This window comes from Rhinopithecus roxellana, chromosome 3 (genome assembly GCF_007565055.1).
Source record: "Rhinopithecus roxellana isolate Shanxi Qingling chromosome 3, ASM756505v1, whole genome shotgun sequence".
NCBI classification, from domain to species: Eukaryota; Metazoa; Chordata; class Mammalia; order Primates; family Cercopithecidae; genus Rhinopithecus; species Rhinopithecus roxellana.
Window position 1 is genome coordinate 80335587 of NC_044551.1, and position 13359 is coordinate 80348945.

General features: G+C 39.4%; 1 pseudogene; it reads right to left on the minus strand.

Annotated features, from left to right (window-relative positions):
* LOC104682126 overlaps positions 1 to 13359 on the minus strand; it is a 105579-nt pseudogene that overhangs the window by 2041 nt on the left and 90179 nt on the right.

The following is a 13359-nucleotide window of genomic DNA, read 5'->3' on the forward strand; positions in this document are numbered from 1 at the left end:
TGAAAATTTTATGTTAATAAATTTGTCAACTTAAATGAAATGGACAAATTTAGAAATAGGTAAACAAATTTTGATATGTTGATACAATGAAATACTGCATAGCAATACAAATAAATGAACTATTACTAGATACAATATGCATCACAAAAACATTTTGTAAAGTGACAGAAGTCATCCCCAACATAAAACACACTGCATATTTCTATCTATATGAAGTTAAAGAACAGGCGAAAATCATCAATGGATACAAACAAAAGAATAGTGATTTTCATTTGGGGGATCTTTGGAGGTGGTATGAATGGAAAAGGAAATGAGGGAACTTTCTAAAACAGCCATTCTCAATTAGATGCTGTGAGAGAATTAGGCCTCACAGAAAATAATTTGAGACTCTACTTTCTTAATTAGTCTAATAATGATACATAGTATTCTTGATGCACAAGAGGTAAACTGATTAATTAGAAACAGTGTGTGCCTTTGGGCATGACGATTTAACTCCCTTCTGGATCCCCAGTTGAGCGGTACTGTCTGAGCCTGCACTGTTCCATATTGTAGCCACTAGCCACATGTGGCCATATGAATTTAAATTTAATTATTTAAAATTAAATAAAATTTAAAATGTAGTTCCTCAGTCAGACCAGCCACACTTCAAATGCTCAAAAACCATATATTGCAAGAGCTACTATATTAGATAATACATATGTGTCAATTTCATCTCAAATTTTAAAAATAAGAAGTTAGCACAAATAAGTTTATATTATGTATGAGTAAGGTTTTGAAGTTTGATGACAGTAAGGCGTTATGTCTCATGAAACACAAAAAACAAAACAAAACAAAAAAACTCTTACTTTTGTCAATTTTCATAATGTAACACATCTACTAAACTACAACATTTCATATTACTACCAGTCCTGAATAATCACTTTCCATGAAAATTGCAATTTAGAAATGTGTATCTGGGCTTGAGTTCGTTTCGAAATATAATTAATACCCCCAGGACTGGTCAGATTTGTTTCAGCCAATTTGTCTTTAAAGGATTATAGAACCAGGGTATTTTGCAGCAATACATGTAACAAATGTTTAATATTCTAGATGGGCTTTAACACAGCACACTTGGTGAAAAACATCACCACTACTACAAACAATAGAACACTTTCTATATTAGCCAAGTTAAACATATCAGCATTTTTCATGAAGTCATGCAATCAAACAGACTTTATTTTACAAGTCACTGTTCATTGGACTATAAAATGAGTTTGCTAAATTAATATTTCAATGAATTACATTTAAAGAGAATATATAGATTTTCAAGTGCTATTGGTTTAGACCAAAACGTCTTAGAACCCAAAAACAAAGTTATCAATAGTTGTCAGCAGTCTGTAAGTACTCAACTTAAAGAAATATGTGTAAATTATGAATTCATTCCAAACATCCAAACAAGAAAATAAAATGGAAAAAAAGACTCTGATTCCTAGAATAGCCTATAGCCAATTTTCTCCCAAAAGAATGCTTATTTTAAATAAAGTCTCAGCCCTACAAAATGTAACAGCTGAATTATGGTCTAAGGTTAAGCACATATATAGATATATAAAGTCTAGTGTGTATATAACAAACTAGCTTGCCCTAAGGCTCAGGAGGCCCCAACAATGTCCAGTTGGTTTTGGAAAAATGAGTTTTAAGCCACAGAGCTCAGTCACAGTGTGCTCCAGGCAGCTTGCCCTGTTTTTCAAGAGCCTATTGTACTCATATCTTACCAATTCCACTTTCAGGGACATCATGTCAGTAGCTTGAATTAGGCCACAGTGGAAATTTCCAGATGGTTCTTATTTAAACACTGAAATAACGTAAGTAATAACACACTGGAAAATGACAATAATATGAAATAGGTCCTACACTAGAAATATGTTTTATGGTTTGTCGTTGTGTTGCCCCATGGCTCCTCTCACCCACTCCACAATCTTATTTAATGACATCTCCAATCTCTGGATGCTCAGGCAAAATACTTTGCAATGATGCTTCTCTTTATCTCACGCCCCTTTTGTCACCTATCAAAAAAATTTGGCTGCTGTTACTTTCAAAATATATACAGAATTCAACTGTTTCCCACACTTCTCACTGCTACCACCCTAGACCAGGCCATCAACAGCTCTTTCCCTGTCTTCATCGGCTCTTAACTGCTGCCATTCTACCCCCTACCACCTAGTCTCAGAATACCAGCCCCAGGGACACTCAAAACCCTGTTGGCTCCCCATTCATAGTAAAAAATCCGAAGTCCTTACAGCAGTCTGTTGATCTGACCCCTGTTCCCACTCTGAACATAGTTTTAGCTACTTTCCTCTCACTCTCTTCACTCTAGCCACATAGACCTTTTTGCTGTTCCTTCAACACCCCAGGAAAATTCCCACTTCCATGCCTTTGCATGAATTGTCCTAGTATTAGAATGCCCTTGCCTAATACCTGTATGACTACCTCTGTCACTCCCTTCAAGTCTTGACTCAAATGTCACCTTCTTAATAAGTCTAATCACAAGCTCCAATTGCAATGCCCTCTTCAGCAATTGCCACTCCCCTTTGTCCTGCTCCAGTTTCCCTTTCCTCCCATAGCACTTATTAACTTCTAACATACTATACAATATTACTTATTTTATGTAAATAAAGGCAAGTAAAGTTAATACTTTATGAAATCAGAATCTTTCATCAATTTTATTTGCAGCTGTATCCCATGCCTATGGAATAGTGCTTGGCACATCATAGTTGCTCAAGAAATGTTTGTTAATGAAGGCCAGGCGCGGTGGCTCAAGCCTGTAATCCCAGCACTTTGGGAGGCCGAGACGGGCGGATCACGAGGTCAGGAGATCGAGACCATCCTGGCTAATCCTGGCTAACATGGTGAAACCCCGTCTCTACTAAAAAAACTACAAAAAACTAGCCGGGCGAGGTGGCAGCGCCTGTAGTCCCAGCTACTCGAGAGGCTGAGGGAGGAGAATGGCGTGAACCCGGGAGGAGGAGCTTGCAGTGAGCTGAGATCCGGCCACAGCACTCCAGCTTGGGTGATAGAGCGAGACTCCGTCTTAAAAAAAAAAAAAAAAAAAAAAAAAGAAATGTTTGTTAATGAAAAAATGAGTGGCTATCCCAAACTCTAAAGAATGTCAGATAGTTTTGTTTCCTCCTTTGATCTGAAGATGTTTGGGAACATGATAACTGGATCTGAAAGCCATCCAAATGTGTTGTGAAAACGTTCAGAATTGTTTAATCACATCTGTGATTCTATTCTGTGTACCAAAATCTGTCAGAAATCTAATGCCAAAATTGTTATTGGAATTTTCTTGCTCACTGCATCACTTCTAAGAACAGTTTGAATAATTTCCTGAGACCCTAAAGGCTATAAATATACAATCTGCTTCTTAACTGGTGAAGAGACTCTAGATTGTGTAAAGGTTTTAAACATATTTTGGGAGACATACGTGGTTTGAACACTAAAATTAACCTATGATTTACAGGAGCAAAAAACAAATGATTTTAGCATCCAGTAAAATTTTATGCTTGAGTGCTCCATTATTTTATATCAGTATATAAAACTACTTTTCATTTTCTTTACTGGATACTACCAAGGTACAAATAATAATTCAAAATCTAGAAGTGTAAAATTCTTATAACATCAAAGAACCAGCAGAACTAGTGTACTTTGTATTGTTCAATAATGTAGGTGAAGGTACGAGAATGTATTATTGCATTTAAATACTCCAATTCCAAAATTTTATAAAATGTCTTTAAATTATACGAAAATGATCAATATATTTTGAAGCAAATTTCTCAAATAGCCTTAAGACACAATCTTCATAGCCATAGAAATGTAAAGCAACAAATAACCTACATTTGTTTTAAAAATGTGTTGCAATGCTATATACACCTAACATATGCTTTAGAAGTTTAAATTCATTGCTATAGCAGTATACATGACTGACAGCTTTAGAATAAGTTAAATAAATGAAAAAGAATTTTTAACACTATTTTGAGTGCCTGGATGGAAAGAAGTTAAAAGAGAACAAACACAGGGAATTCCATCTTCTCTATACCTCTGGAGGACAAGAGAGTTGTTTGTTATTCATTTGTTTGTTGCTCTCTTTTAGAAACAAAGTGATGGTACATGAGCTACATTTTCACCTATCAATTTTTGGCAGAAGCATCTAAACAAGTGGTGCAAAAAGGAACTATGGCTCCTGCTGTCATGGCTGAGATAACCATAGCCATCAGCATTGAATGGTGATGTAAGAAATGTAATCATTGCAGCAATCAAAGAGCACAAGCCCTACCTGGTCCATTCATATGTAACTCAATGAGCATTGTTCTCCTTGGGCAAAATAAGCAGCCCCAAAGTGCAGGTGAACAGAAGATATGGTGAGATTACTGGCTAAATTTGGCATGAATCCTAGCCAGTTTCAAAGTTCATATTGGAAGGAAAACCACTAAAAAGGACGTATTACTAAGCAGTAATGTATATTAAGAGCACAGTATTATTGTTGATTAAATTCTCAAGTATTTATTAATTTTTAATGCACCATATGCCTTCCTAAGAAAAGCTTAGACCTCACTTGCCTCTAGAATCCTTGTTTCAGTGTGTACTAAATATTTAGGAATGGCATATGAAAATTTTCCAGTTTTTCTGTACCTTTCACTTAAATAACAAGTATCTAGTAATTGCCTACCATTCAAAAGAAACATATTGGGAGTGCAACAATAAACAAGGTAAGTGATGCTAGTAATTTTTGTACATTGATTTTGTATCCTGAAACTTTGCTGCAGTTGTTTATCAGCTTAAGAGGCTTTTGGGTTGACACTATGGAGTTATCTAGATATAGTATCTTGTCATCTACAAACAGAGATAGTTTGGCTTCTTCTCTTCCTATTTAGATGCCCTTTGTTTCCTTCTCTTGCCTGATTTCTCTGGCTAAGACTTCAGTACTATGTTGAATAGAAGTGGTCAGAGAGGGCATCCCTGTCTTGTGCCACTTTTCAAGAGGAATATTTCCAGCTTTCGTCCATTCTGTATGATGTTGGCTGTGAGTTTGTCACAGATGATCCTTATCATTTTGAGGTATGTTCCTTTAATACCTAGTTTATTGACAGTTTTTAACAGTAAGGACAGTTGTCACTTTAAATTAAAAGCTAGAAACGATTATGCTTATTGAGAGAAGCCAAAAGCTAGGCCTCTTTTGCAAAATAGCCAAGTTTTGAATGAAAAGGAAAAGCTCTTGAAGAAAATTAAAAGTGCTACTCCAGTGAACACATGAATAAGAAAACAAAACAGTCTTATTACTGATATTTTAAAAGTTTGAAGAGCCTGTATAGAAGATCAAAGCAGCTATAATATTCCCTTAACCCAAAGTCTAATCCAGAGTGAGGCCCTAACTCTCTTCAGTTCTAAGAAGGCTGAGAGAGGTGAGAAAGCTGCAGAAGAAGAGTTTGAAGCTAGCAGAGGTTTATTCGTGAGGTTTAAGGAAAGGAACTGTCTCCATAATACAAAAGTACAGGCTAGGCATGGTGGCTCATGCCTGTAATCCCAGCACTTTGGGAGGCCGAGGCAGATGGATCACGAGGTCAAGAGATTGAGACCATCCTGGCCAACACAGTGAAACTCCGTCTCTACTAAAATTCCAAAACGTAGCTGGACGTGATGGTGCGTGTCTGTGATCCCAGCTACTCAGGAGGCTGAGGCAGGAGAATCGCTTGAACCCAGTAGGCGGAGGTTGCAGGGAGCCAAGATCGCGCCACTGTACTCCAGCCTGGCAGCAGAGCAAGAGTCCATCTCAAAACAACAACAAAAAAGTGCAGGGTGAGGCAGCAAGTGCTCACGTAGAAGCTGCAGCAAGCAATCCAGGAGATCTAGCTAAGATAATTGATAAAGGTGACTACACTAAACAACAGATGATTAATATGGATGAAACAGCCTTATATTGGAAGAAGATGCCATCTAGGACTTTTATAGCTGGAGAAGTCAGCCCGGCTCCAAAGATTCAAAGAACAGGCTGACTTTCTTGTTAGGGGCTAATGTAGCTAGTGACCTGAAGTTGAATCCCATGATCATTTACCATTTCAAAAATCCCAGGGTCCCTAAGAATTATGCTAAATCTACTCTGCCTGCTCTATAAATGAAACAAGAAAGCCTGGGAGACAGCACATCTATTTACATAATTATTTACTGAATATTTTAAGCCCACTTTTAAGACCTATTGCTCAGACCAAAAAAAAAAAAAAAATCTCTTCAAAATGTTACTGTTTATCGACAAAGCATGCATGGTCACACAAGAGCTGGTAGAGATGTAGAAGGAGATTAATATTTTTTGTATTTTTTCAATTTTTTTTATTATTAAACTTTAAGTTCTGTGGTACATGTACACAACGTTCAGGTTTGTTACATAGGTAACATTGATGGGCATTTGGGTTGGTTCCAAGACTTCACTATTGTGAACAGTGCTGCAGTAAACACATGTGTGCATGTGTCTTTATAGTAGCATGATTTATAATCCTTTGGGTATATACCCAGTAATGGGATCACTGGGTCAAATGGTATTTCTAGTTCTAGATCCTTGAGGAGTCACCAAACTGTCTTCCACAATGGTTGAACTAATTTACACTCCCACCAATAGTGTAAAAGCATTCCTATTTCTCCACATCCTCTCCAGCATCTGTTGTTTCCTGACTTTTTAATGATTGGCATTCTAACTGCCATGAGATGGTATCTCATTTTGGTTTTGATTTTCATCTCTCTAATGACCAGTGGTGATGAGCATTTTTTCATAAGCTTGTTGGCTGCATAAATGTGTTCTTTTGAGAAGTATCTGCTCATATCCTTTGCCCACTTTTTGATGGGCTTTTTCTTGTACATTTGTTTAAGTTCTTCGTAGATTCTGGATATTAGCCCTTTGTCAGATGGGTAGATAGCAAAAATTTTCTCCCATTCTGTAGGTTGTGAGATTAATGTTTTAATGTCCCCTAACACAACCTCCACTTTGTAGCCCATGGATCAAGAAGTGATTTTGACTTTCACATCTTATTGTTTAAGAAATACGTCTTGCAAGGCTATGGGTGCCATACACAGTGAGTCCTCTGATGGATCTTGGCAATGTAACTTGAAAACCTTCTGGAAAGGATTCACCATTCTAGAAAACAATAATAAATTTGTGATTCCTGAGAGGAGGTCAAATATTAACATTAACAGAAGTTTGGAAGAAGTTGATTCTAATGTTCATGGATGACTTTGAGGAGTTTAAGGTTTCAGTGGAAAGAGTAATTGTAGAGGTGGTGGAGATAGAATGAGAACTAGCATTTAAAATGGAGCCTGAAGATGTGACTGGATTGCTGAAAGCTTAAGATAACACTAATTTATGAAGAGTTACTTTTTACAGATGAGCAAGAAAAGTAGTTTCTTGAGATAGAAACTTCTTCTGGTGAAGATGCTCTAAACATTATAGAAATTAAAACAAAGGATTTAGAATACTATGTAAACTTAGTTGACAAAAGAGTGGCAGGGTTTGAGAGGATTGACTCCAATCTTGAAAGAAGTTCTACTGTGGGTAAAATGTTATCAAGCAACATAGTAAGCTACAGAGAAATCTGTCATGAAAGCAAGAGTCAAGTGATACAGCAAACTTGATTGTTGTCTTAAGAAATTGCCACAGGCACCCCAACCTTCAACAACCACCACCCTTATCAGCCAACAGCCAACAACATTGAGGCAAGACCCTCCACAAGCAACAAGACCATGACTTACTGAATGTTCAGATGATTGTCAGTGTTTTTATTAGCAATACAATATGCTTTAATTAAGGTATGTATATCGTTTTCTTAGACATAACGTTATTGCACAGTTAATATACTACAGTATGGTTAAACATAACTTTTAAATACACTGGAAAACAAAACAATTTCTGTGACTTTCTTTATTGCAACATTCATTTAATTGTGGTGGTCTGAAACCAAACTTGAACTATCTTCAAAGTCTGTATAAATGAAGCCTAGAAGGATACCATCTAAGCAGTTAATAGTGGTAGACAACAGATTCAAATTTGTACACTTGGTGTGCAATTTGAACCACTTAAATAAGCATATTTCACTTCTCTAATAAAAAACAATTTTTCATTGGGTACATCTGTACAATATCTTGCTACCCACCTAATTATTAACAAATGCTTTGTGATGTAATTATCTGGGAAGCAGAGTAAGATGGCAGGATAAACAACTCCACTGATCATATCCCCCACAAGTACATCAACCTAACCACTATCTAAAAAGAAAAAAAAAAATTAAAAACCTTCATAAGAGCTAAAAACCAGATGAGCCCTCATAGTACCTGGTTTTAACTACACGTCACTGAAAGAGGTACTGAAGAGATAGAAAAAATCCTTGATTTGCCAGTGCCACCCCATCCCCATCACCCCAGCACTGCCAGCATATTGAAGAGAGCATCTCTGGGTGCTGGGGGAGGGAGAACAGCAATTGTGAGCCACTGAACTCAGTGCTGTCCTGGTAGAGCAGAAAGCAAAACCAGGCCAAATTCAGCTGATGCCCAACCACAGAGGGAGCATTTAAACCAGCCCTTGCCAGAGGGGAATTACCAATTCCAAAAGTCCAAACTTGAATTCCCACAAACCTCACCACTAAGGGCCAAAGTGCTCTGAGTCTCTAAGTAAACATGAAAGGCAATCTAGGACATAAGGACTGCAACTCTTAGGCAAGTCCTAGTGCTGAACCTGGCTAAGAAACAGTGGAGCACACAACCTACTGAGACATCCGGGGCAGCTAAGGAAATGCTGGCGCCACCTTTCCCCTAATCACAGGCAGTATAGCTCCTGGCTCCAAAAGAGACCCCTTCCTTACGCTTGAAGAAAGAAGAGGAAAGACAGGGGAGGACCTTGACTTGCATCTTGAATACCAGCTCTGCCACAGTAGAATAGGGCACTGCTCAGTCATGAGGACCCCCATCCTAGGTCCTAGCTCCCAGACAACTTTTCTAGACACAACCTGGCCCAGAATGGAAACTGTTACCTTGAAAAGAATAAACTATTCTTGGCACCATTTATCACCTGCTAACTGAAGAGTCCTTGAGCCCTGAACAACCAGCAGCAATACCCAGAAACTACATCAAGGGCCTTGAGTGAGCTTTTGAGATTCACGGGTTTCAGGTGAGATCCAGCATGTTACTGGCTATGGTGGCTACAGAGAAATTTCTCATGAAAGGAAGAGTCAAGTGATACAGCAAACTTTATTGTTGTCTTAAGAAATTGCCACAGGCACCCCAACCTCCTTCTGCTTGAGAAAAGCAGAAGAAAAAATACAGGGGAATTTCCCTTGCACTTTTACGTACCAGCATGGCCACAGGAGGATAGAGAATACCAAGTGGGCTCTTAGGGTCCCTGATTCCAGATCTTGGCTCTTTTCAAGTATCTCAGGACTTGCCCTGGCCCAGCGGGGAGCCTACTGCCCTAAAAGGTGAGCCCCAGGTCAGGCAACATTCATCACATGCTTATTTAAGAATCATTGGGCCTTACGGGAACGTCAGCAGTAGTCAGGCAGAACTCCTCATGGCCTGTGGTGGCCATGACTATGAGGTGAAGCTTCTCTGACTTCAGAAAGGGGAGAAAAGAGTGGAAAGGACTGTATCTTGTGGTTGAGTGTCAGCTCAGCCACAGTACAAGAGTACACCATGTAGATTTCTAAGGTTTGTGACTCTAGTCCCTGACTCCCAGACAGAAACTGTGGATTCACTGGGGCCTGAGAGAACTTGCCACCCTGAAGGGAAGGACACAGGCTTGTCTGGCTTTTTGTAGAGCCCTGCTGATTGTAGAGCCTCAGGGCCTTGAGCAAACATAGGCAGTAACCAGGGAGTGGTTACAGCAGGCCTTAGATGAAACCCAGTGCTGTAATGGCTTCAGGTCTGATCCGGGGCAGTCATAGTGGTGGTGGCCACAGGGGTACTTGTGTCACTCCACCCCTAGCTGTAGGTGGCTCAGAACAGAGGGAGACTCTGTTTGTTTACTAGAAAGTAAGGGAAGAGAACAAGAGTCAGCAAGGGGTAATGAGAGAATTCTCCCAGATCTTGCCCAAGACCATCAAGGTGGTACATCAGTGAGTCTACAATAACCAGGGCTTGGGGTGCTCCCTGAAGCAAATGCAGTTTAGATCACAAAACCCAAGTCCTTGAAAATATCTAGAAAGCATTCCCAAGAAGGACAGGTATAGACAAGCCCAGATAGTGAAGACTACAATAAATACCAAACTCTTCAATGTTAAGACACTGAAGAAAATGTGCTAGCATTAACACCATCTAGGGAAACATGACCTGACCAAATGAACGAAATAAGGCACCAGGAGCCAATCCTGGAAAAAGAGATGTGTAGCCTTTCAGACAGAGAATTCAAAATGACTGTCTTGAGGCAAAGGAATTCAGGATAAAACAGAGAAGGAATTCCAAATTCTATCAGATAAATTTAACAGAGATGAAAATAATCAAAAAGAATCAAGCAGAAACTCTGAAGCAGAAAAATGCAATTGTCACACTGCAGAATGCACCAGAGTCTTTTATTAGTAGAATTGATCAAGCAGAAGAAATAATTAGTGAGCTTCAAGGCAAGCTATTTGAAAATACACAGAAGAGACAAAAGAAAAAAGAACAACAACAAAAAAAAAAAGAAGCATGCCTAAAAGATACAGAAAATAGCCTGTATAAAAATAGCCTTTAAGGCAAATTTGAGTTACTGACCTTAAAGAAGAAGCAGAGAAAAAGAAGTAGAAAGTTTATTCAAAGGAATACAAACAGAAAAATTCCCAATCCTACTGAAAGATGGCAGTATCTGAATACAAGAAGGTCATATGAACACCAAGCAGACTTAATCCAAAGAAGATGACCTCAAGGCATTTAATAAACAAACTCCCAAAAATCAAAGAAAGGATTCTAAAAGCAGCAAGAGAGAAGAAACAACATACACTGGGGGTCCAATATGTCTGACACCAGACTTTTCAATGGAAAGTCAGAAGAGAGTAGCAAGACATATTTAAAGTGCTGAGGGGGAAAAAAAGCAAAACTTTACCCTAGAATAAATATCTGGTGAAAATACCCTACAAACATGAAGTAGACAAACAAAAGTTGAGGAATTTCATCAACACCAGATCTGTCCTACAAGAAATGGTAAAAGGAGTAATTCAATCAGAGAAAAATAGGAATGTTAATCAGTAAAAAGTAATCACCTGAATGTACAAAACTCGCTGGTAAAAGTATGTATGGAAAAACGCAGCATAGTGTAACACTTGAACTGTGATGTGTAAACTACTCTTAGATAGAAAGACTAAAAGATGAACCAATCAAAAATAATAACTACAACAACTTTTCGAGACATAGAAAGTATAATAAGATGCAGATAAAATCAACACAAAGTTTAAAAGTTGGGGGGATGGAGGGCAAAGTAAAGGTGTAGAGTTTTTATTTTACATACACTGACTCCAGGCTTCCCAGTGAAAGTGACAGCAACTCCAGCAAGGCAGGAGGTTGGACCTCTGTACATACCCCTTTGAAGGCGACTGAATCCAGGGAGCCAAACAGTGACTGTCCCTGGGCCCCACTTCCACAGCACCACATAGGATAAGACCCACTGGCCTGGAATTTCAGCCAGTCACCAGAAATAGCAATGCATCTACCTGGGACAGGGTTCCTGTGGGGAGGAATGAGCCGCCATCTTTTCTGTATGAGAGACTGAGCTGTTCCAGTCTTAGGGCTTTGGAGAGTCCAAACTGGCCAAGGGCAGAAGGGATCCCCCAGCACAGCACAGCTACCCTACCAAAACATGGCTAGACTGCTTCTTCACGTGAGTCTTCAATCTGTACCTCCTCACTGGGTGGGACTTTCCAACCAGGGCCTCAAGACACCCTCACCAGTGTTCTCAGGCCATAGAGATTTGAATACACCCTGAGAGGAAGTTCCCAAAGGGAAGGGCAAGCCACTATCTTTGCTGGTTGGGCGACTTAGACATTCGAGGCTGTGGGCTTTGGAAATCTCAAGCTGACTGGGGCAGAAGTGGTACCCCAGCACAGCAGAGCTGCACTATGAAAGGCATGACCAGACTGCTTCTTTAAGTGCCTTCCCAATTCTGTGTCTCATCACTGGGCAGAACCTCCCAACCAGGTCCTCCAGCCACCCCTGCTGGTGTTCTCTGTCTGACAGATATTTAAATTCTCCCAGGGATGGAGTTCTCAGGAAGCGGGGTAGGCTGACAGCTTTGCTGTTTGTGTGACTGAGCCATTTCAGTCTGTGGGCTTTGGAGAGTCCAAACCAACCAGGGTCAGAGGAGATCCCCCAGCACAGCACAGCTGCTCTACCAAAATGTGGCCAGACTACTTCTTTGAATGGGTCCCCAATCCTGTTCCTCCTGACTAGATAAGACTTCCCAGTAGGGGTCTCCAGCCACTTCGTACAGGTGCTTTCAGCCAGCAACATCTCCATACCTCTCTGGGCTGGAGGTCCCAGAGGAAGGAGCAGGCTGCCATCTTTCCTGTTTTGCAGGCTTCACTGGTGATACCTCCAGGTGGTTAAAAAAAATACAAGGCAACTAGGGACTGGAGCAGACCCCCAGCAAACCACAGCAGCCCTATGGAAAAGTAGCCAGACTATTAAAAGAAAAAAAAAAATCGAAAGGTCAGCAGCCTCAGAGATTTAAAGTAGATAAGCCCAAAAAGATGAGAAAGAATCAGTGCAAAAACACTGAAAACTCAAAAAACCAGAGTTCCCTCTTTCCTCCAAATTACTGCATCACCTCTCCAGCAAGGATTGATGACTGGGCTGAGACTGAGATGGATGAAATGACAGAAGTAGAACTCAGAAAATGGATAAAAACAAACTTCACTGACCTTAAGAAGCACCTTGTAACCCAATGCAATGAAGCCAAAAATCATGATAAGACATTATATGAGCTGACAAACAAAATACAGTATAGAGAAGAATGTAACTGAACTGATAGAGCTAAAAAAAAAAAAAAAAAAAAAAAACAATAAAAGAATTTAATAATGCAATCACAAGTATTAATAGCAGAATAGACCAAGTGAAGGAAAGAATCTTAGAGCTTGAAGACTGTCTTTCTGAAGAAGACAGGCAGACAAGAATAGAGAAAAATGAATGAAATGGTCAAAACCTCTGAGAAATATGGGATTATGTAAAGAGACTGAATCTATGACTGATTAGTGTACCTGAAAGAGATAGGGAGAATGGAAAGTTGGAAATTCTATTTCAGGATATCATCCATGAGAAATTTCCCAACTTAGCCAGGCAGGCCAACATTCAAATTCAGGAAATGCACGGAACCCCAGTTAAGTTACT